Below are 25763 nucleotides of genomic sequence, written 5' to 3' on the forward strand. Positions count from 1 at the left end.
CATCAGAATATTTCCATATTTCTATGTACCATGTGCCTGCAAATTAAATAAGCAGAACAACAACACAAATGTCAAAGTCTGTTGTTCTTGTGTCTGGGTAAGTGACAAACGTATATAACTTAACACACGAGTTAATTGGAATTTATGTGAGTATAACTCCAGTGAGATAAAAATTGTTTTATGCTTAAGACTTATGTTCTTAAAACTAAGCAGGTTTATCTGAGCAATGTATGTTTCTGCTCTCAGATTGCCCTTTCCAGTTCTCTATTACTCAAAGAAATATTTTAAAACAAGCCAGTCATGGTGGTGTACATCTATAATCACTGCATTCAGAGGGCTGAGGTAGGATGATTGTGAATTTCAGTCCAAACCAAGCTACTTTATGTTCAAATCCATCCTAGGCTATATAGAGACACCTTTTCTTAAAAAAAGAAGAGAGACAGAGAGTGACAAAGAGACAGAGAAAGACAGGGAGCGAGAAAGAAAGAAATGAAGGAAGGAAGGAAAGAAGAAAGAGAGAGAGAAAGAAATGAAGGAAGCAAAATAAGGCCTGGAGAGTTTGCTTAGTAATTAATATTCTTGCCTGATGAAGGTTAAGGATCTTCGTTTTACTCTTCAGGATGCAAGTAAGCCAGCAATACAATTTTGCATATGCACACAAGGTGGCATATGCACATAACTTGGTGTACATGCCTGGAGTTCATTTGCAGAGGCTCTGACATGCCAAACCTATCTCACACTCCAATAAAAAAATGAAATAAATTCATATACAATTTTGCAAATGCAATTGATAGAGCATGTGCTCATGATATTTTTAAAAATCTGTTTATTCACACACAGAGATCGAAGTAGTGTGTAAAGAAACAGAAAGATTGGGCACATGGCCTCAGCCACCACAAATGAACTCAAGAATGAACTCATGACACCTTGTGCATCTGGCTTTACATTTGCACTGGGGAACTGTACCCAGGGTTTTAGGCTTTGCAGAGACGGACCTTAAACACTGAGCCATTTCACAAACATAGTCTTAGTTTTTTGTCAAAAGTATTCCTGTCCTATGTACTGTTGGTGGCCACGACTAGTCAGAAATATTACAGTGAAAATGTTTTGCCATTGAAGGAATTTTTCTACATTTGATATATTTCATATTTGTTAATCTGGAAAATTTAAATATTATGTTAAAAATTTAATTATTGACGAGATTTACTTTTTTAAAGTTCCAAATATAAGAAAGAAAAGAGTACCAAAATGAGCTAATAACATTTGGTTTGGATGCCAGTTGGAACAAAAAAATTACCACACTCAATAAAAAATTGTCTACTCTTTTAAAAGTATTTGAGAGAGGCAGAGAATAAGGTAGATAGAGAGAATGGGCATACTAGGGTCTTCAGCTGCTGCAAATGAACTCCAGATGACATGCCACCTTGTTCACCTGCCTTACACCTGCCTTACATGGGTCCTGGGGAACCAAGCCTGATTCCTCTGGCATTGATGGTGGCAAACACCTTAACTGCTAAGCCAGCTCTCTAGTCCTATCTACTCTGTAGTACAAGTGTTATCTGTTTGTTTAATTATGTATTTGTGAGAAAGTGTGAACATGGGAATTTCAGGGAGAGAAAGAAAGAGGGAGAGAGAGAGAGAGAAACAGACAGGCAAACAGAGAGACAGATGGACACAGAAAGTGACAATGGGCATGCCATGATCTCTTGCTGTTGCAAATTAAAATCTGCTGTACTTTTCACTTTGCACATCTGGCTATATTTGTGAACTAGTTACTTGAACCCAGGCTATCAGGCTTTGAAAACAAGTGCCTTTAAACACTGAGCAATCTCTCCAGCCACTTATTCTGTGTTTTATACCATGAAAAACTTTAGTTTGGGGGGATGGAGTGATGGTTCACTCAGGAAAGTCATGCCATGCAAGTATGAAAACCTGAATTTGGATTCCTAAAACCCATTTGTTAACAGCCTTGAACAGCATCCCCAGTACTGAGGATGTGGATACAGGAGGTTCCTTGGGGCTGGCTGGCTAGCTGGTCTAGCAGAGTTCATGAGCTCTAAGTCCAGTGAGGGATCCTGTGTCAAAAATAAAAACAGTGGACCTGGTGAGATACCTCCAACATTAAAGAAAATTACCTATAAATCCTTTAAGCTCAGATTCAATCACCCAGGATCCATATTTATTCAGATACACAAAATGGCACATTAACCTGGAGTTAATTAGCAGAATCAAGTGGCCCTGCTATACCCAGATTTTTTTTTCTCTTTTAATCTCTCATCAATAACTTAAAAGATAAGATATGTATAACAATATCTACACATCTTGCCATGCACAACACTCAAGTTGAAATGAATCAAAGACCTCAAAAAAAAAAAAAAAAAGGCTAGAAACAGCTACTGCTGAGAAAAATATAGGAGGAGATGTTCATGATTTAGGAACAGGAAAAGACTTTCTGAACAAAACCCCAGGAGCACAGGAACTTAAACAATCACTTAACCAATGGGATCACAAGAAGCTTAAGAATTTCTTCACAGACAAACATACAATAAACAAAGCCACTAGATTACCCACATATTGGGAGAAATTATTTGCTAAATATCCAACTGAAAGAGGTCTACTCTCCCAGAATCTACAAAGAAGTCAAAAACCTAAACAACCCAAAGTCAAACAAACCACTCACAAAATGGGGCAAAGAGCTGAATAGACAGTTCACAGAGGAAGGAAATAAAATGGCATATACAGTTAAGAAAATGTTCACCATCCCTAATCATTGGGGAAATGGAAATTTAAAGAACTAGGAGATTCTACCTTATCCTAGTAATGAGAGAAAACCTCAAAGTATCAAATGAAAATAAATGCTGGTGAGGATGTGCAGATATAGGTACCCTCATCCACTGTTGGTGTGAATGTAAGGTGGTACAACCACTTTGGAAAGGAATATGGAGACTTTTAAAAATCTGGCTATAAAGTTACCAATAGACACAGTTATTCCACTGTTGCACATGTACCTTAAAGACTTCAAGCCTCAGTCCAGAGAGATTTATTCAACTACATTTATAGCGACTCAATTAGTAATTGCTAAGAGCTGGAAGCAACCCAGATGTCCATCAGTAGAAAAATGGATAACTAATATTTGTTATATCTACACAATGGAATTCTACGCAGCAGTAAGAAAATAATTACACAATGAAAGGTGAACAAAAATGTTTGAACCTGGAACTGATTCATGCAAGAAAAATCATGTTTTATTAATGATCAAATAAATGGGGTTTCACTGGGAGAGTTTTACATACCTATTACTCCATTTAACATATATATACACATATATATATACATTTAACATATATATATATATATATATATATATATATATATATATACACATATACATATACATATATATATACATACATATATATATATATATATGTATGTATGTATTTGAGAGAGAAACAGACACAGAGAAAAGGATAGAATGGGTGTGCCAGGCCCTGAAACCATCTCAAATGAACTCCAGATACATACCCCCTCTTGTACATCTGGATTATGTGGGTACTGGGGAATCAAACCAGGGTCCATATGCTTTGCAGGCAAACACTTTAACCACTAAGCCACCCTACATCCCTTATATTTTCTTTTTACTAGCAAAACAGCCATTACATTCCACCCTAGTCTCATAACCTTCTATCTTATGGACCCATTTCTCCCTGTCACTTTCATGGCACATGCACTATTTAAAAATTTGTTTTTTTATTAATTAGTTTTGTATTCAGCAAATACAGTCAGTTAAGTTTGGTACCATTATTAGGCTCATCCATGAACTACCGCCTCCCCTTGGCCCCTTCTTATGGAGTTAGCCCACAGTTATGAGTAGGATAAATGTCTCTGCATATCACGACCCAACATGTGGCTTTGACATTCTTTCCACCCTTCTCCCACAAAGTTTCCCGGAGCCATGTTGGGTTCATTTTTGGTCAGCTTCAGTGATGAGGTATTGGAGGCCTCTGAGGCTCTGGCTCTCTGATTTGGTACGAGTTGATAGTTCTCTGTGTTGATCTCCTTTACCCATGTTCTGCTACTTGGTTCACCAAGAAAACAGCACCTTGCTTGTTTCACCAATTTTTCTTAGTTTTAGCCAGGTCCCTTTTGAGATATGGTGGGTGGCTCTCTCCTTAGGATCTATATCTATCTGAAAAAGAGAAGCAGATTGTCCAACGGAGAGTAAACTAACACCAGGACAAACGATAACACTTATTTTTTTTTCTGTAGAGAATTTAATAGGTGTAGGCCATCTTGTAGCCCATAATTGATAATGGAGAGCAGGCTTATGTTTGGATATGGTTCTGACTTGTTTCCCAGCTCTACCTATGGGTCTCATATCACTGAGAGGATCAGTTTGCAGAGTCAAGAGCAGTTGGTTCCCCACCATGGCTGTGTGCCACTATTGCACTTGTGTAGGCATCACGACAGGTTATTTGCTGCTAATTAGGTTGGACCATGAGTTGCTTGGACAGATATTGGTCGTTTCCCCCAGTCGCCCATGTAGCACCTTCTGGCACTAGATGCGCTGACTGTCTGGGGACTGACTCTCTTCCAGCCATGCCATTCCATTTTACATGTCGACCACATAAGGTGTCTTCAGCAGTAGGGTCTTATGACTAACCTTTTGTGGGTCATCAATTTCTCTGACACAAATCTGTCTTTTTAAAAATTTTTTTGTTCATTTTTATTTATTTATTTGAGAGTGACAGAGACAGAAAGAGGCAGATAGAGAGGGAGGGGCGGGGAGAATGGGCGGGCCAGGGCTTCCAGCCACTGCAAATGAACTCCAGACACTTGCACCCCCTTGTGCATCTGGCTAACGTGGGTCCTGGAGAATCAAGCCTCGAACTCTGGTCCTTAGGCTTCACAGGCAAGTGCTTAACCGCTAAGCAATCTCTCCAGCCCTTTTTTTTTTTTTTTTTTTTTTTAGGAAATCTTGTAGGACTCTCTGATGAAAATCTCATTGTGGATGATAGCCCCATGCTGGTACTGGGGGTTGCAGGTGAGTACCCACTAAGAAAAGAAAAAAAAAAGATTACTAATATAAAAGAGAGAGAAGAGAGAGAGAGGGAGAGAGAGAGGGAGGGAGGGAGGGAGGGAAGAAGGGAAGCTGTAGAAGATTCAGGTCAGTCTTCATTATGCCCTCTGGAGGTGTTCCCTCTAAGGACCTGGTGATGGTTCAGCCATTTGGTCTGCCTTTTTTAGGATGTAGAATTTTAATTTACTGTTTGGGTCCAGATTAGTGTTTCCAACCCCCTGTTGCCCTCCCAGACCTCCCCACCCCTCCTATTGTCTAATCCACGAGCTTCTTGCTGGGTATATAAGGAATTTTGGGAAGATTCAGGTTAGTTGCTGTAGATGAGTGAGATTATGTGGCATTTTTTTTTCTTTCTATCATTGGCTAAGTTCACTGAGAATGATCTGTTCCTCGTTCACCATTTTTCCTCAAATTACTTTGTGTCATTTTCTCTAACTGTTGTATAGAATTCCATTGTGTAGATAGACCACATCTTAGTTATCCATTCTTCTAGTGATGGAAATTTGGGTTGATTCCAGCTCTTAGCTATTATGAATGGATCCACTACAAACATGGTTGAGCAAATCTCTCTGGCCCATGGGTTGAAGGTTTTAGGGTACATTTCCAGTAAAGGAATAACCTGGTCTGTTGGTATCTCTATGGTCAGCTTTTTTAGGAGTCTCCATATTGCTTTCCAAAGTGGTTGTACCATCCTACATTCCTACCAAGTAGATGAGTGTCCCTACTTCTCCACATCCTTGCCAGCATTTACTTTCATTTGATTTTTTGATGTTTGTAATCCCTGTTGGAGTAAGGTGGAGTTTCATAGTTGTTTTAATGTGCATTTCTCTGATGATTAGAGATGATGAACATTTTCTTAAGTGTGCGTTTGCCATTTGTATTTCTTCACCTGTGAAGTGCCTGCTCCATTCTTTGCCGCATTTTCTGAGTGGGATGTTTGACTTTTTACTGTTTAGATTTTTGAGTTCTTTGTAGATTTTAGAGATTAGGCCTCTATGAGCTGGATAACTGGCAAATATCTTCTCCCATTCTGTGGGTAATGTATTAGCTTTGCTTATTGTATGCTTGTCTGTAAAGAAACTTTTTAGCTTCATGTGATGCCATTGGCTGAGTGACTATTTAAGATTGTGACCTACTGGGGTTTTGTTCAGGTAGTCTTTTTCCATCCCTATATCATGGAAAGTTCTTCCTAAATTTTCTTCCAGTAGTATTCAAGTTTCTACACTGATATTGAGATCTTTGATCCATTTGGACTTGCGTGCAGTGCATGGCAAAATTTGTGGTCAAGCTTCAATTTCCTGCATATGGCTATCCAGTTTTTCCAGCACAATTTGTTGAAGATGCTATCATTTTTCCAGCCTATATTGTTAGGGCTTTTGTTAAATATCAAGTAGCTATACCTGTTGCTTGACCCAAAGTCTGGGTCCTCAAGTCTATTCCATTGGTCTATACTCCTGTTTTTATGCCAGTACTATACTGTTTTTATTACTATGGCTTTGGAATATAGCTTTAGATCAGGTATGGTGATGCTCCAGAGGTGTTTCTTTTGCTGAGGATATGTTTAGATATGTGAGGCCTTCTGCCTTTTTGTATGAAACTTGAAATCAGTTTTTTCTATCTCTTTGAAGAACACTGTAGGAATTTTAATTGGAATTTCATTGAATCTGTATATTGCCTTTGTCAGGTTTGTCATCTTCACAATGTTAATTCTGCCTATCCAGAAACATGGGAGATTTTTCCATTTTCTCAAGTCATCTTTGGTAGGATAGTCATCTTAACAAAGTTAATTCTGCTTATCCATAAACATGAGAGGTCTTCCCATTTTCTCAAGTTGTCCTCAATTTTTTTGAGTGTTTTTATGTTTTTGTTGTATAAATTTTCACTTCCTTGGTTAACATTATTCCAAGTTATTTTGTTGTTGTTGTTATTGAAATGGGGACCAGATCCCTTATTTATTTCTCTGTATCTTTGTCATTTCCATGTAGAAAGACTACTGATTTTTGTGCATTGATTTTGTATCCTGCTACTTTGCTATAGGAGTTAATCACCTTCAGGTGTTTTGGGATGGAGTCTCTCGGATCTCTTACATATACAATGATGTCATCAGCGGATAGAGCTAACTTGACTTCTTCCTTTCCAAATACTATCCCTTTTTTTTCCTTCTCCTGCCTTATTGCTTGAGATAGGACTTCCATTACTATATTGAAAAGCAGGGGTGAGAGAGGACAACCTTGTCTTTTTCCTGATCTTAATGGGAATTCCTCCAGTCTCTCTCCATTAAGTATTACTTGGGCCTTAGGAGCTTTGTATATTGCCTTTTTTATGTTAAGATATGAACAAACCATGCCAATTCTCTCCAATGTTTTGATCATGAAGTGATGTTGTATCTTGTAAAAGTCCTTTTCTGCATCTATTTAAATGTGGTTTTTGTGTTTAACCTTCTTTGTGTGGTGTACTACATTAATAGATTTCTGTATGTTGAACCACCCCTGTGTTCCTGGGATGAATCCCACTTGGTCAAGGTGGATAGTGCTTTTGATGTGTTGTTGGATTCGGTTTGCAAGAATTTTCCTCAAGATTTTTGCATCTAACTTCATTAGGGAAATATGCTGGTAGTTTTCTTTTCTTGTGGCATCTCTGCCTGGTTTTGTAGTTAGTGTGATACTACCTTCATAAAAGGAGTTGGGTAGTTTTCTCTGTTCTCCAATTGTGTGGCACAGTTAGAGGAAGATTGGTCTGAGTTTTTCCATTAAGGTTTGAAAGAATTCAGCTCAGAAGCCATCTGGTCCTGAACTCTTCTTTTTGGGGAGGATTTAATTACTTTTTCTTTTTTCTAAATTTTTTTTTGAGTGTATTGTCATGTTTATAGAATTACATCGATGTATTATATATACTGATTTACAAATGTTAAACCATCTCTGTATCTCTAGGATAAAGTATACTTGAACAAAGTGGAAGGCCTTTTTGATAAATTCTTTTTTAACTTTTTTTTAATAATTAGTTTTGTATTCAGGAAATACAGTCAGTTTGCTACCATTATTAGGCTCATCTATACCTAGTTTTTCAATCTCCATGAGTGAGATAGGTTCATTGAGGAGTTTAGCTTTGATAGATGGTATGTGTCCAGGAATATATCCATCTCCTCCACATTATCCAGTTTTGTGAAGTAGAGGTTTTTGAAATAAGTCCTGATGATTCTCCCAATTTCACTTATGTCTGTTGTGATCTCTCCTTTTTGATTTTGAATTTTGTTAATTTGAAGCATCTCTTTTTTTTTTTTTTCTTCATCAAATTGGCCAGGGTTTGTCAATCTTATTTGTATTTTTCAAAGAACCAGCTCTTTGTTTTGTCAATTGTCTTAATTATTTTTCTGCTATGATTTTAATTATTTCTCTCCTGGAGCTCTTTGGGTTAGATTTTTCTTGCTTTTCCATTGCCTTTACATGAATGGCTAGGTTATTGATTTGGGATCTCTCTGTCTTTTCTATGAAGGCATTGAGTACTATCAATTTTGCCTTAGGACCACCTTCATTGTGTCCCATAAATTTTGGTACATTGTGTTATCATTATCATTCAATCCTAGAAATTTTGCAATTTCATTTTTTATTTCATCAACTATCCATTTATTGTTTAAAAGTGTGCTGTTCAGTTTTCAGGTGCCATTGGGAGTCTTGGTTGGTCTTTTGTTCTTAATTTCTAGCAATATAGCATTGTGATCTGATGTCATGCAGGGAATTATGTTAATCTTCCTAAATATGTGACCCAAATCAATAACCTAACCATCTACGTAAAGGCAATGGAAGAGCAAGAAAAATCCAACCCAAAGAGCTCCAGAAGGAAAACCATAATTAAAATCAGAGCAGAAATTAATGAAGTGGAAACTAAAAAAAAAAAAAAAAAAAAAGACAATTTGCAAAACAAAGAGCTGACTCTTTGAAAAAAACAAATAAGATTGACTAACCCTGGCCAATTTGATGAAGAAAAAAAAAAAAGAGAGAGAGAGAGAGAGAGAGAGAGAGATTCTTCAAATTAACAAAATCCAAAATCAAAAAGGAGAGATCAAAATAGACATAAGTGAAATTGGGAGAATCATCAGGACTTATTTCAAAAACCTCTACTCCACAAAACTGGATAATGTGGAGGAGATGGATAAATTCCTGGACACATACCATCTATCAAAGCTAATCTTTGTGACCCAGTATATGGTCTATTTTAGAGAATGGTCCATGGGCTGCTGAGAAGAATGTGTAGTCTGTGGATTTGGGATGGAAAGTTCTATAGATGTCTTTTAGGTCTAAGTGTTCTATGGATTTGTGGAGCTCTCTTACTTCCCTGTTGAGTTTCTGTTTGAATGATCTATTACTGATAATGGTGCATTGAAGTCCCCAGGTATGATGGTGTTGGTGCTTATTTCTGCTTTATTGTCAAGTTGGTTTTGTTTTATGAACTGTGGTGCCCCTGTGTTTGGTGCATACAGATTTATGATTGTAATATCCTCTTGATGGATTATTCCATTGATAAGTAGGAAGTGGCCTACTTTGTCTTTTTCATTATTTTTCATTTGAAGTCTATTTTATCCAATATTAATATAGCTATGCCTGCTTGTTTCTTATTCCCATTTGCTTGGAATATTGTTTTCCACCCTTTATCCCTGAGGAGGTGTCTGGCTTTAATGGTGAGGTGGGTTTCTTGAAGACAGCAGATTGAGGGGTCTAATATTTTTAGCCTTCCTGTAAGCTTGTATCTCTTGATGGGTGAATTAAGGCCATTACTATTTAGGGTAATGACTGTGAGTTTTGATTTGATCCCTGCCATATTGTGATGGTATATTTGGGTTGGTGTTTTGATGGACTTTGAAGATTTTTGTGCCTACTCTGAATTTGTTTATTGTGTTCTGCTTCTTGTAGGCATTTGAGTTTGATTATTTGTTTCTTCTCTGTGGAGAATTTCCTGAAATACTCTCTGTACATTTGGTTTTGTGTTCATATAATTGTAAGGCTGAGTTTTGTCATGGAAAATTTTTCTTTCACCATCTGTTATTAGGGATTCTTTTGCTTGGTAGTGTAGTTTGGGTTGGAAGGCATAGATTATTAGACTTTGACGTGTTCATTCCAGCCCTTCTGGCTTTTAGGGTTTCCATTGAGAAGTCTGGAGTAATTCTGATGGGGTTACCTTTGAAAGTGGTGTTCTGTTTTGCCCAGGCTTCTTTTAGGATTTTCTCTTTGATTTCAATGTTTAGAGTGTTAATGACAATATGTCTTGGAGAATTTCTCCTTTGGCCCAATCTGTTTGGAGTTCTGTTGGCTTCTTATAACTTGACAGCTCTTTATTTTAAGAGACTGGAGTAGTTTTCTTCAATTATTTTGTTAAATAATTTCTCCATGCCTTTGGTCTGAATTTCTTCTCCTGGTATTCCAATGTTCCTGATATTAGGACATTTAAGTGTACCCCACAATTCCCTCATGTTCTGTTCACAGAAACTTTTGAACTTACTGAAATTTTTGAGTGCTTGAACTGTTTCTTCCATCTTGTCTTCCAGATCAGAGTTTCTATCCTCCACATGGCTGATTCTATTCTCTAGAACTTCTAGAGAGTTTTGGACTTCTTTAAGTAGGTTTGCATTTTCCACTACTTTTCTATGTCTAATTTCTGTCCCTCTGTCAAACTCCCTTTTTACATCATTTTCTGATTTTCTTGAAATTTATCCTTGCATTTCTTCATGTCTTCATTTTGCATTACCAGCTGTTTTATGAGAACTTCTTTTTTTTTTTCACTCACCCTCAAATCTTTTAACTGTCTTTGAACTCCTTCGAACTCCTTCCATTTTCTTATCTATTAGGTCTAGTCTAGTGATGGCAGCATCCACAAAATTATCGGTCCTTTGTTGCTTTTCTGCAAGTTCTACCAGTAGCTTGTTCAGGGGTGCATTGTTCATAGCTTCATTTTGGTGTTCTGATCCTAATGATTCTTCTATGTTTTGATTAGAGATGTTCATTGTAGGACTGGGTGATCTAACTGGATTTTCTTGCATTTGATTTTAAACATTATTTCTTTGGTGCTGTGTTCTGCCCATTACAGTGTATGGTCATGTAGGTGGGTGGATCAACCTGGCTTCAAGCACAATGGGAATCTGTGGCACCCTGAGGCAGTTGCCAAGCAGCCTTTGCTTGGCTCTCACTTGTGAAAGCCACCTGAGCTCCTGCCTTGCCGAGGTGGAAAAGTTGCTTGGGCTTTCACGTGGTAATGCACCACAGCTGCCTGCATTCATGCTAGGAGGGAGACTGAGGCACAAAGCACTGAAGCAGCCCAAACTCTGGTGGGGAAACACTGGGATCCAGAAGCAGTCAGCACACCCCCCCCACCACCACCACAGGACAATGGCAGCTGGCCAGTGGGGCAGACAAGTAGGGGATGGCACCTGACCAGAGTCAAGTGACAGACACAGTCTGAGCTTGTGTGGCAGTTGCTATTGGCATGAGTTCATGTGAATGTGCAGTGGCTGGAGCAGTAAGTAAGCAAGTGGGTGGAGTAGTCTAAGCTTCCACAAGCATGGATCGATTGGCACCCCGCACTGTTTGGCAGGCAAATTGATCAAAAGAGAATGAGCTACAATGGGCCAGCAGGCATAGCCTGGCCAAGGCCCTCATGGGCAGAGGTAGCAAGGCAATCACCCCTGTGCAGTGAGGCAAGTGGCAGCATGTTGGCCTGAGACCCTTTTCCTACAGTAAGAATGGGAGTTTCCTGAAGCTGGGTCTATGGGTACAGTGGCTTCTTGGGGAAAGGGGTGGGCTACCCGACTGCAAGGGAATGAGCAATTCTCTGTTTTTTCTCCTCTGTGCCCTCCCACTGGTAATATATTGGAGATTCCTCTCCCCTAAAAGACCCAGTGAACCCTTAATGTCTTGCCTTTCTTTCCCAGGATCCACAGCACAGCTAGGCGGTTGACATCTTGGCTGGAAGTTTTACATTGCATTCTTTATAATAACTGTAACTTGATGGGACATAGAATCACACAAGAGGGATTGTCTTGGTAGGTTAGTTGAGGTAGGAATACAATTGACTTGGGCAACAACAATCCATTGGCTGGGATAATGGACCTGATTAAAAAGGAGTAAGTAGGTGGGCATTGTGGTGCATGCCTTTAATCCCACTACTCAAAAGCATGGGTAGGAGGATCACTGTTGCCTGAAGGCCAACATGAGACCATATATTTAATTTCAGGTCAGCCTGAACCTACCTCTAAAAACCAAAAATAGAAAAACAAAAAATAAAGAGAGAAGGAGAAATTGAGGAGTATAACAATGGCTTGGCAGTTAGGGTGATTGTTTATAAATCCTAAGCACACTGCTTCCCTTGCCCAGTACACATATAAAGCCAGTTTCATAAAGGGACACATGCAGCTAGAATTTGTTTTCAGTGACTAGGGCACTGACCTGCCCATTCTCTATCTCCCTCTGTCTGTGTCTCTTTTATCTCTTTCTTCTTGCCAACAAAGAATCTTTTTAATAAAAAATCACAAAGAGACAAAGAAAGAAACAAAGAAAGAAAGCTGCACACCAGCGTCCATCTCTCTCTTTTTCCTATGTGTTCAAAGAAGGACATTGGACAGAATCCAACCTAGGAGCTTGTGTAGCCAAGCAACTTGACCCCTGTGGAGCCTTGTGCCAACTCAGCACTCAACTGCAGGAGCAAAGACCAAACAGGGGGATTTTCCAACTTCATCAGCCTCCTTGCAAAGTCAAGAAATCTGAATGGGAGACAGCAGGATGAGGAGCCGAGGAGTTACTATACAATTCCAGGCTTACACTGCCCTCTCCCATCCCCCAACCGACAGAACCATGAACCTCCAGAAAAGGCATTTGGGTTGTGGTAGGTATGTAATCTAGCACAGCTGATCAGAGCACAAGATTTGCAGCATGGCATAGAGGGATCAAGGTGGGCAATCAGCATTGGTGAGACTGCAAGCCACCCAAAAAGGAAACAGGACAAATGACAAAAAAAGCAGGTACCTAGAACTGCAATGCAAGTGCTAAACTCTCTATGTAAGAGCAGGTTATTGGTTACATATTCTTTGTTGGCTCTACATTTCTCAATTAAGCTGTATTTGTAGCCTGACTATTTTATCTTTCATCTATTCAGATTGTTGGGCACTTTTTATGTAATTATTGTAGGCAGGGTCTTATTCAGACCCAGGCAGAACTCATTTCAGAAGAGAAATATCAACCTCCCAGGTGACAGGATTAAGTGTTGTACATTAACACACTCCCTTAGAGATTTGGACTTGAAAGGTTCCCTGTTGTTTCAATCCCCACAGTTGTACACGATGTGCTAACTTTTATGGATTTTGCATATTTCACAGTTGGATTTTAGAAATTGCCAGTAAAATTCACAATCCAGCCCACTAAAATCATTGAGTAGTGGGCAAACTCAACATTAATACTATGTACATTGTTGGATTAGAGTACAAGAACTACACTGATACCTTAACCTCCTAGTTTGAAGGTACATAAAGTTGGATTTCCAAATCTAAAATCACCACATATTAGTACACAACTAAAGCAAGAAATAACTCAAAAGGCAAAATCTCCACATTGTAGTACAAGAAACAAAGAATCAAAACAATACAATCTGACCAAAAATAATAAATTCATCAGAAATTATCCTCAGTGACACTGTTTTAGATGAAATACATGACAAAGATTTACAATTAATAATAATAGTAATACTAACTTATCTGTACTCAAAAAATCCAAGAAGAAAACAAGGGCATTTAGGAAGAAAACAAACTCCTGAAGATAGTCAAAGGCAACCCAGGAAACCAGCTTAATGAAATAAGGAACCAATTACAAGATATGAGTAAGGAAATAAAAATACTGGAGAAAAACCAGAAGGAAATTATAGCTCTCAAAAGCACAGTTAAAAAAAGGAAAAAAGAAAAAGAAAAAAATCTATGGAAAGTCCCATTAGCAGAATGGATAAAAAAGAGAGCACAGTATCTAAGCTAGAAGGTCAGGTGGCATATCTAATACAGTCCAACAAATAGAAAGAGAAACTAATAGCAAGGTATGAATGGTAATATAAAGATATTCAGGCAGTATGAAAAGATGAAACATTAGAAATTAGGGTATAGTAGGAGTAGAATTACAATCCAGAAGCTTAGTAGATGTTTTCAACAAAATCATAGAAGAAAATTTTTCCCAAATTGAGAAAGAAATACCAATGTAGAAACAGGAAGCTTTTAGAATAACAAGAGACAAAACCCAGAAGGAACCTCTCCATGCCATATTGTAATTAAATGACTAATCATGCAAACCAATATATATATATATATATATATATATATATATATATATATATATATATATATATATAAATATATAAATATATATATAATTATAAATATATACATATTTCAAAGTAATCATGAAAACATATAATATATATAAATAGCAAACCCGTATATGTATATGTATATGTATATGTATATGTATATGTATATGTATATGTATATGTATATGTATATGTATATATATATGGCAGAGAGAAAAAAGCAAGTCACATACAAAGGCAAACCCATCAGGATCACAGTGGATGACTGAACATAAACCAAGACCCTTGTTTTCCCAGGAATAAAAGATGGTAAGTCCCTGTTTCTGAAGTCTCCACATGCAATTGCAGCAACATAAGTCAAAACTCAAGCTGGGGTGGAGCTGAAACCTCCTCCCTATAGCCCAGCCTAGTGAATGCTGCAAAAAGCTGCAGTCATGCTGTCCTCTGTGAGAAAGACATCATCAACAATGAAAAGAGCGGACACTGGAAGCCTCAATTTTGGCCAGACAGGCCAAATGACTGATCAAGCCTACTCTTGTGTGGTTAAATACCTATATTATTCTCACAAAACTGCCCTGAAAGCAATACACATTACATCCATATCCATGTATTAATGCTACTTTCACATTTTGTTTAGAAAAGCTTCACTATTCAGATGACAATGACCACTGACATCACCCAAAAGCCAAAACAGTGCTGAAACAATGTGAAGGAGGAGTGTTCAGCACTGAAACATTGCTATTTCATCCCCGAGGATGCAGGGTCCATTGTGAAAGAGGTAGTGCAAAGAGTTTAGAAGCCAATGGAAGGGAATCACTATTTACAATGCAAATGCTCAGAGAGAAATTGGCTTTGATACTCATGATCTTGCAGTGTCTAGCAGAACCTACAGAAGCCTTCATTATAGCAGAAAAACATGATGACATCAAAATAAAAGAGAGCCAAATGGAGAGAGGTAGTGGATATAATGGAGCGTAGAGTTGTAATGGGGAAAATGGGAGAGGGGAGGGAAATATTATGGTTTATTGTCTGTACGTATAGGAGTTGTCAATAAAACAAATAATAAAACTAATAGAAAAGTGCACAATACACTATATAGTTATAGGGAAACACTTCCTAAATAGAAGCCCAGTAGTACCGTTACTTAGACAAACATTTAACTATTGGGGCCTTATAAAACATAATAGTGATTGTACAAACACAGAATATAACACAAGACTCAATAGACAACCTAAAGAGGGGGAGAAAATCTTGACCAACCATACAAGGATGATACAAGAACCCCCAAAAATCTAATAACAAAACCAAAATAATCCAATAAGATGGTGGCAGAGAACTGAACACAGAATAATCAAAGGAAGAAATTTAAATGGCCAATACACAAGTAGTAAATTCCAGGTGAGGCTGGGCTAGTACAAAATTTTAATAACAACAAGCACAAAAAATAAAAATTTATTAAAATAATAATATTCTAAAATAAGAAAAGGAAAAAGAAGAAATATGGAGGGCAGAATGATAGGAGAACATTCTCTGTTGGCCAACAAGAATTTACTGCACAGTAGGATTAATGGAAATGTAGTCGGTGGGCACAAGGGTTTGGCAGGGATCACATTAAACTGAAGACCTCATGAGTCAGTGTTACAGAAGTCATTGTAGTGGATTGTGTTGAATAAGATAAAATCATGAATAAAGGGAGGCGGGAGAGGTTGTCCAGACAGTGAGATAACTACCACAGTAAGAGGATGGCCAGGGAGACACGTAAGGTCACTGAAATAATGCAGGTCTTCTCCATCATACCTGATTACATGCCACAGATAAAAGATAAAAGGTAAGAAATATCCTATTGCTAAAGACACCTCAGGCTGCTGGTCACAGGTCATCAAAATACCAATCTGTAACTGATAGCAAAACCAGTTCTCCCCAATTAGCACATATAATGTTGGAAAACACTATGGGGTCTGATGGGTGACACTGTTCACTATCAGATTAAATAAGCAGGGTGCCCTGAAAGATGCAAATTCAACCAGAAAAGCAAGAAATACACACTTGTGCAATAGTGGCACACAACCTTTTCAGGTAAACAACTGTTCTCTGTTTGGAAATGAAGTTACTCCGTAGGGTCAGAAACCCATAGGTAGGAAACTAATAGACTTCATTGGGAAGACACCATTAATGTCTGAACATCAGAAGAGTGCTTACATACCAAAAATGCCCAAATAACTATGCATACACCCTTTAACCCAAGCTGTTCTCACTCTTGATAAGAGAATCAGTTTTTATATTACAGATGGCAGAGAAAACTTAGAATGCAATATCCATCAGTACAAAAGGAGAAGGTAGTCATCTGTCTGCAAAAAGAGGAGCCACCTTTACTACATCTTCAGGGACCCAAGAGATATTGCAGAGGAAGCAGCAACATGAATATTTCTCCCAATATTAGTCTGACAATCAACTGGCAGGCAAGGCAGTAATGAAAACATTGAATTAGAAACCCAGTGGCAACAGGGAACTGAATATTCACAGAGATGGCTCATAGACCTATCAGGGATTATGCACCATCATAGAAGATGGGGAGGGAAGATGTTAAGAGCAACAGGGTGTGTAGAAATATCCTGAGGCACATTCATGGCCCCCACACTTCCACCAAAGACTGACTGGGATGTTATTTACTCAACAGTAAACAACAGTATCTCTTATGAGGAGAGCCCTCATGGAATGTGTGAATAGAAATGGGAGAGAGGAGATACAAGATCACAACATCTGTTAAAAATTATCATAAAACTTGAAAATAAACTGTTGGCAAATTGATCAATCAGGAATCAAATAAGCAACATTCATGGGCAGATCCCTGAGGGTATTTCTGAGAAGGACTAGCAAAGAAAAGTTCCATGCTCCAGAGTGAGCACCCTTCCTTTGCTAGTCTACATATAAAGAGGTCCCAGAGAATTAAAAACAATTGTCCCTTTTCTGGCTGCCCTTCCTACTTGTTGTTGGCACATATAATCTGTTCCTTCAGTATGTCAGGGACTTCAAAACCTGCAATTCTCTAGGAATCCTCCAGAACTTCAGTGCCTGACTGTAAGCGCTGAGGCATCCAGCCTCGTGGACTGAGTAGTTACTGGTTAGTCTGATTCTCCATCTTGCAGACCAACAGGAGAGGACTTCTCAGCCAGCATGTGCTAAACTAATCCAGTGGTTCTCTTTTGTGCACATACACTTTAACTCAATTCTGTTCCCCTATAAAACCATGACTAACACATTATATTGGATGAGTTTCCAGGGTTCCTGGGTAGAATACAGGTAGTCCAGGTAGAAGGATGATGGTGGACATAAGCCTATCTTTGAAAGGCTTGTATCAAAACATTTCTAGGAAAATGGATTTATTCTAAAATGAAGTAACCACTTTTGAATGTTGACAAATTTATATTGATATCATAAATTGAAAAAAATCATGCAAAGTTGATTATTTCTATATAAACTTATTTTAAAATGAATGTAAACAGGAAGCACACATAAAGACATTAAAGTAAAGATTACACATATTCCTATTAAATTTTCTTTGGTATGGCTTATGTAAAACCTAGCAAAGCTATCCCAATTTCAACAGGTGAGGCTTTCTGGGAGTTCTGAAGGTCAGAAGAAAACACTTGTCTGTGCAGACTATGGGTGATTTCACTACTAGCACATATAAATCAAACATATATTGAAGGTGCATAGGAGAAAGTGATCATCACAGTGGAAATGGATGTTACAATGACAAGTTTCATTTTCAGTTCAGACACAGGAAATACAGAAGAAAACCACTCAGTTGCCTCTTCAGGTTTGAGAAAAAAACAACCAGTTGCATGCCATAAAAATGGAAACAAGTTAACATGAAGAATTAAATTAGGAAGCGATTGCTTAAGTTACAGGATTAAAGGAAGCATTGATTTAAAAGGAAACTTGCAAGCAAACTTCTTTAAGAACTCTTTCCTTTTTCTAGCATGTGAATTTCAGTATATATTTATATTTGTATTTCAATTTTAAATTAGAAAATATCAGAAAATGTGTCTACAACTTGAATTCTATCCATGCAAAAACATGCCAGGAAACAAAGGTTTTTGTGATTAAAAAAAAAAAAAAAAAGGAATCCTGTTTCAATTGACAAAGAAGAAGAACAGAAGGTGAGGGCATATTATGTTTTTCATAACAAAGAAATTTTAAAAATCACAGGGCATCTGTCCCATCATCTTATTTGGCCTCAAAAATAAATAGGAAAACAACTCCTTATAACTTTCACAGTATTTTCCTAACATTGAAAGATAAGAAATGAATGCATTTTTCTTATGGTCCATAATTCAATACCTCATACTGAATTCAAACCCCAATACCTTACTTGGTGAGAAAATTTAAAAGCATTTGTTTTGCATTGCAATGTATGTGGTGTGCATGCATATATCTATATGTATATATAGGTGGGCATGAGTGTGTGCAGATGTGTGTACAACTGGAGATGAGAGGTCAATATCAGGTGTCTTTCTCAATCTCTGCCTTATGTTTTCAGATAGTCACTGAACCTAGATCAATTATTCTAGGCTATCCAGGTAGCAAGTCCCAGTGATCCTCCTGCCTCCACTCCTGGGAATATAGGAGCACATTACCTATCCCTGCTGTGAGGTGCAGGTTGGGAATCTGAACTCCAAGCCCTTATATTCAAGCAGCAAGTATTTTACCCACTGACCCTTCTCCCCAGCCCTAATGCCATATTTTTACAGACAATTTCAAAGTTTTCTTTTAGTGTTTGCAGGTCTGCAGCATTGGAGAGGTGATATCTCCCAAAATACCTCTAAATTAATTATGCCTCTCCATTTTAAGTTATGCTAATCTGTCTCTCAGCTATAGAATGTTTTTATTTTTTTTAAGGAGGCCATAAGAACCAAGGACAAGCAAAATCTATTTAAAGAGAAGACATGACAGGTGATTCCTATCAGGATATGAACCACAGAGAAATGAGTGAAATGAGCAATAGTGCTTCCACAGAAATCTGACCACCTGCACAGGTTATGGAGACAGACAGGGAGGAAACTGAAAATGCACCAAAGCAGAAATACAGCTGCTGAGAGCTCACCACAAAAGAACATGCAACAAGGCTCAGGGAAATATGCTGAAGAGGGTAGAAAGAATGCAAGAGCCAAAGGATGGGAGGAAATAGCCAGAGATATTGCTACCCCTACAATGACTGACTGCTGCTGTCACAACCCACAAATCTAAGGAATCCATGCAAAGTTACTACTTTAAAAAAATACACAATTTTAAAGCTAAAGAGCTGGATTAGGGGCTAAGGTGTTTGATTTTGAAGGCTAAGAACCAAGGTTTGATTTCCTCAAGATCCATTTAAGGGAGCTGCACAAGATGGCACATACATTTGGACTTTGATTGCAGTGATTGGAGTCCCTGGTGTTACTATTCTCTCTCTTTATTTGCCTCTCTAGCTCTCTCTATGCACAGAAATAAATAAATGATTTCTTGAAAAAAAAAAGGAATTCTAAGTGAACAATGCATAAATGTTTGAATTAGATTATAAAAACTCTTGAAAATGTGACAATGATGAACAATAGGGGAGTAGGAATGCGACCTTTTCTCAGTAGCGTCATTCCATATTCATGTTAGGAGGTTGTCTAATTGGAGATTTCATTCCCATGCTGTTTACAAACATGAAACAAAGGTGAGTGTGAACATCATCTGCAGTGTAAGTAATCTGAGAGGGCCTTTCATTTTTCAAGCTTTTAAAACTTTATCTAGAGTCTGGAGAGATGGCTTAGCTGTTAAGGCACTTACCGGTGAAGTGTAAGGACCCATGCTATATGTTTCAGTACACATGTAAAGCTACATGCACAAGTTGACACATGACTCTGGCCTTAGTCTGTATTGTGTAGAAGCCCTGGACCCAAATGGCAATGGTACCATAAAATCTATCCTAAAAGACAGACTAATCTGTTGAAGCTTCATCAGTCCCTTAGAGGCAACACCTGAATCACAGGGTCCTAAAGAGAGATTATGATGAAAGCTGACCTTAATATTCTCTTGGTTTTCTCTCTCTCTCTCACCCTCTCACCCTCTCTCCCTCTCCCCCTCCCTTTCCCCTCCCCCTCTCCCCCCCCCACTCTCCCTCTTTCTCTCTTTCTTCTCTCTGTTTTATATTACTTATCGTTTTCTTCCTTCCTTCTCTTCTTGGGCACTGACCTGAAACTCCCAGAACTAGAATGTGGCTAACATCCACAAAGAGCTGTTGATCAGAGAGACGCAAATGTTTTCCCAAAAGAAGGCAGATTTCTGTCGGATTGCTTGATGACCCCGTGATAATATCCTCTATCAGTAAACACCATATGCTCGTGGAACATAACATGGAGTGTCCTGGCTAGAATCTGGAAGAGAATAAGTCCCCAGAGTGTTATCACATCTAGTGCCATAAGGCATGAATGAGTGGGGGGGAAATGACCAGCATCTGTCCAAGCAATTCGTGGTCTAAGCTACTCATCAGCATACAACCTGACTTGATGATCACACAAATGCAACAGTGGTGCACAGTCATGCTGGGAAACCAACTGCTCTTGGTTTGTCTAACTGCTCTGTTTAGTGGAACAAAACCCCCAGCTGGAGGTGGAAAGCATTTCAGAGCCATATCCAAAAATGAGCCTGCTCTCCAATAATAAGGTCCCATGAATTGTGGGGTATAAGAGGGCCCAAACAGATTAAATTCTGTCTTAAAAAAACAACAAACAAACAAACAAAAAAAACCCAAAGGTATCACATTTACCTTGTGCTAGCACCATTTTATGTAGGATATTTCAACTCCTTTTCAGATAAATGCAGATTATTGGGCAAGAACAAGCCCATTACAACACAGATGGGTCCCATCTGAAACTAAGGGTATTTGGGAAATGAGCAAGAGCTTCCTTGGTGAACCTGGTACCAGCACAAGGGTGAAGGAGAATGACACACACTGTGCTTTTCACCACATCTCACATGCTTTGCTGTTTCTGGAGGAGTGGGTTCTGATACTTTTGGAAGCATGGGCTACTGAGAGCTAGGTGTCACTCCAGTCTTGCACAGTACTAAAGATTTTATGCAAGGAACATTTTTTTATTTTCTTGCTTATTTTTATTTATTTATTTAAGAGCAACAGACAGAGAAAGAAAAATGTAGAGAGAGAGAGAGAGGGATGGAGAGAATGCACATACCAAGGCCCCCAGCCACTGCAAATGAACTCCAGATGCATGCGCTCCCTTGGTCATCTGCCTAACGTGGATCTTGGGGAATTGAGCCTTGAACCAAGGTCCGTAGGCTTCATATGAAAGTGCTTAACATCTAAGGCATCTTTCCAGCCTGGAACATTTTTTATTTATTTGACAGAAAAAAGAGAGGGGATACAGATAGAGAATGGGCATTACAGAGACTCCAGCCATGGTGAATGCACTGTTGATGTATGTTTCACCTTATAGATACTGGGAAATTAAATCTGGCTCCTTGAGATTTGCAATCAAGAGCCTTAAATGCTAAGCCATGACTTCAGCCCACATGAAAGAGTTTTATTCCATTCTTTAGTGGTTCAAAAAATTAGCAGCTAGGAAAATAAATAAATATAACTCTATGGATTAAAACTTCCTATACCAGACATTTATGGGATAGATAGATAAATCAACTGTGGCTTATGTTAAACTCTTGCTTCTAACTGGACAGGCATCATATCCAGAATTTTCTCAACATACCATCATGTAAGGAAAAGTTGTTGGGACTGGGGAGATAGCTCAGTGGGTACAGTAGCAGCTGCACATTCATCAGTACCTGAGTTCCCTCACAGGTACCATTGGAGCAACCTGGGTGTAGCCATGCATTCCTATGACAACGTAAGGTTCCAAGAATCATTGAAGAAAGACCCCAGACTAAAGTAGTATGTAATTGTAAAGAGTGTTTATTCTGCAGAATCAGTCAGCATTGGGTGTTGACCATTCATACAAAATGGCAACTCTGAGAACAGCTCACAGGCTCTTTTAAGCATAATTAAAGAACTTTTGGGGAGGCAATTTGTTTTATAGTTTGGCCAATTTAAACAAGGGTTGTATTTGATTGGTTCTAAGATCTTTGAACTTCGGTTTTAATGGGAATTCAGAGTAGGTGAGTTAACACTTGTTATGATTGGTCAACAATTATATGTATGCATCCTTGATTGGTTGGAGCCAAGAGCCCTTGAATTTCCAGAAAGTGCCTCAGCTTTTCTCCAGCCAGGATAGTCACTAATTAATGGCCCTTTCTTCTAATTTTAGGCCTAGCCTGGGAGGTGTTTTGCTGCAGCCTTCATGGCATCAATTTAGCTATTTCATTTTCCCCTTGAGAATCATCTCATCTCACATCCTTGAGATGTTTGCATAGGTTAATATTGTTGCCTTAAGACCATTAGCTGCACTGTTTCTAAGTGTTCTCTAACAAATGGGATTAATGCATTGATGATACATGGGCCACAAGTAAGAGTGAGCAACATGAGAATAAGTGGCCCTGTTAAGGAGGAGATCATGGTCCATTAGCCAGGGGGACCAGTTGAATACTGACTTGTATCAACTTTGAATTTTTGTCTAAACTTAGACCTTTTTTTTTTTTTTTTGTCTCTTCTGGACTATGGCCAGTCTATCCATAATAACACCTGAATTGTTGACATAGGAACAACATTGCTCTTTTAAAGCCTGACAGTGCCCCCTTGCTCTAGGAAAAGTAAGACTATTCCCCTTCTATTTAATTTACTGAGCCAGTGAATCCAGGGACTGTTATTGGTGACAGACTGATTTTTCTAATTGGGCAAGATCAGAATCTATAATGTTAGTTAAGGACTGATAAGTCTGGTCAGCTTTAATTAGGACTGTAGTACCAGTACCATTTCCTATAGCTATACCAGTCCCTATCAAAGTTGTAAGAATTGCTGATATTCCAAAATTATGCCTCTGTCTATAATGATGATATTTTAGGGCTTCTATGTAATCATCAAAGGGGAAGTAATAAACCTAAGGAAACACTGTAACTAGGATACATAGGCTGGTACTGTTTTGAAGGATCTGCTGGTGAATACCAGGAGTTACTCACATAGTGCCTACAAACCAAGGTTCATTAGGGGGTACCAGATAGAAGTTACTAGTGTCTGCAGTAAGAGTGTGATTATAGAGATATTTGACTTGGGGAAAGTATCCAGTTTTCCTCCTGCACCTAGTACACCTAGTCCTATTCCATGGAGAGATTGTAGGTTAAGGATTGGGGCCTTTCCCCATGAATAGCATGGTGGCCCTCTCATTTAGGTATGCAGAATTCCTGTAGTGGCCCAGCCAGTATTGTAACAAAGTCTTGGGTCTAAGCAAAGCCAACAGTCCTCCTTAGTGAGGTTAGTAGTGTAGTTAAGGAAGCCATAGGATATTTCCTCTCTGTATCTTGGTGAGCACTGGATCTCTCAGCTAAAATCCATACAGTGTGGGTGAATGGGTCTTCTCATAAATAATAGCTGAGGCCAGAATTGTTCTTGTACCTGGAATAAAGCTTGTAAGGAGGAGAGGAATCTCTTGTCATCAAATTTAGTTAACGTTTTTGTTTTTATATTAGGTAGCAAGGGTGGGTGTCTTGCATACATGATTTTTAAGGGAGTCAGCCCCATGACATAGGGGGAGTTTCAAACTTGAAAAATGGCAAAGGGAAGGTCAGACACCCCATCAACACCAGTTTCAAGAGTTAATTTAGTTTGGGTCTCTTTTAATATCTGATTCATTCTTTCTATCTGTCCTGAACTTTGGGTATGATACACACAATGAAGCTTCCAGTTAGTCCCTGCAATTTTAACTGGAGCTGAGTTACCTGCAAGATGAAGGCTGTCCCATGGTTAGATCCCAATAGAACAGATAAACCATACCTTGGGATGTTGTCATCTAATGGTCTTTCTGTCATCGTTGAAGCTGTCTCTTTCTTGCTTGGAAAGGCATCAGTCCATCCTGAAAAGGTTGCTGTAAACACTAGTAAATACCTGTACCCATACAAACCAGGCTTTAATTTGGTAAAATCAATCTTCCAATTTATTCCTAGTCAGGTCCCCTTTCCCTAGCTCTGACTGAGAAAATCAGCTCTTTGCATTTACTAGGCAGCAGGCATGGCATCAGGTTATGGCTTCAGGTGCTTTATCTTATTTATTTATTGTTTTTTCAAGGAACAGTATTGCTTTAGCCAGGGCTGACCTGGAATTCTAGATGTACTCTCAGGGTAGCCTTGAACTCACATTGATCCTCCTGCTTCTGCCTCCTGATCTATGGATTTAGGTGTGTGCCACCATGACTGTCTGAAACATTTTTTTCTTTTTTTTTTAATCAATTTTTACTAACATTTTCCATGATCACAAAAGTATCCCTTTCCCCCTCTTCCCCTTTCAAATTCCATTCTCCACCATATCCCCTCCCCATCTCAATCAGTCTCGATTTTATTTTGATGTGATGATCTTTCCCTCCTCTTATGGTGGTCTTGTGTAGGTAGTGTCAGGCACTATGAGGTCATAGATATCCAGGCTATTTTATGTCTGGAGGGACCAAGTTGTAAGGAGTCCTACACTACTTTTGGCTCTTACATTCTTTCCACCACCTCTTCCACATTAGACCCTGAGCCTTGGAAGGTGTGATCCAGATGTTGTACTCCAGTCATGTCTTTCCAGAACTATGATCCCTTCTGAGTCATCCCAAAGTCACTGTCATCTGAAAAGAGAAGATTCTCTACCCCAAGTGAGAGTAGCATTTACTATAATGGTATGAAAATTAAGAGAAGTGCTTTGTGTGCAGTTTGATAAGCATAATATATACATTTATCCAGACATCAGCAGATGTTACACCCCTAGGGCTCATGACTACCTCTGTTTTAAGTTTTCAGTGTCAGGATGGAACAGGCCTCCAGTCCAATTGGGGAGAATTGGTTTCCACCATGATTTCCTTCTTGATTTCTTCATTGACCCATTCATCATTTAGTAGTGTGTTGTTTAGTTTCCATGATTTTGTGAATGTTCTGGAGCCTTTTTTGCTATTGGTTTGTAGTTTAATTCCATTGTGGTCAGATAAAATGCAAGGAATTATTTCAATTTTCCTGTATTTGTTAAGATTTTCTTTGTGTCCTATTATATGATCTATTTTAGAGAATGTTTCATGTGCTGCTGAAAATAATGTATATTCTGTAGTGCTGGGATGAAATGTCTTGTAGAAGGGTCCATTCCTTTTATAACCTCATTTAGTCCTGATGACTCTTTGTTTATTTTTTCCCAGGATGACCTGCCAATTGATGAGAGTGGGGAGTTGAAGTCACCCACTAC

At 38.5% G+C, this 25763-nt stretch overlaps 1 pseudogene; it reads right to left on the reverse strand.

Annotated features, from left to right (window-relative positions):
* Positions 1 to 24367, reverse strand: part of LOC123457040 — a 150671-nt pseudogene extending 126304 nt beyond the window's left edge.
* Between the last annotated feature and the right edge of the window lie 1396 nt (positions 24368 to 25763).

The sequence above is a fragment of the Jaculus jaculus genome, chromosome Y, assembly GCF_020740685.1.
Source record: "Jaculus jaculus isolate mJacJac1 chromosome Y, mJacJac1.mat.Y.cur, whole genome shotgun sequence".
Classification (NCBI taxonomy): domain Eukaryota; kingdom Metazoa; phylum Chordata; class Mammalia; order Rodentia; family Dipodidae; genus Jaculus; species Jaculus jaculus.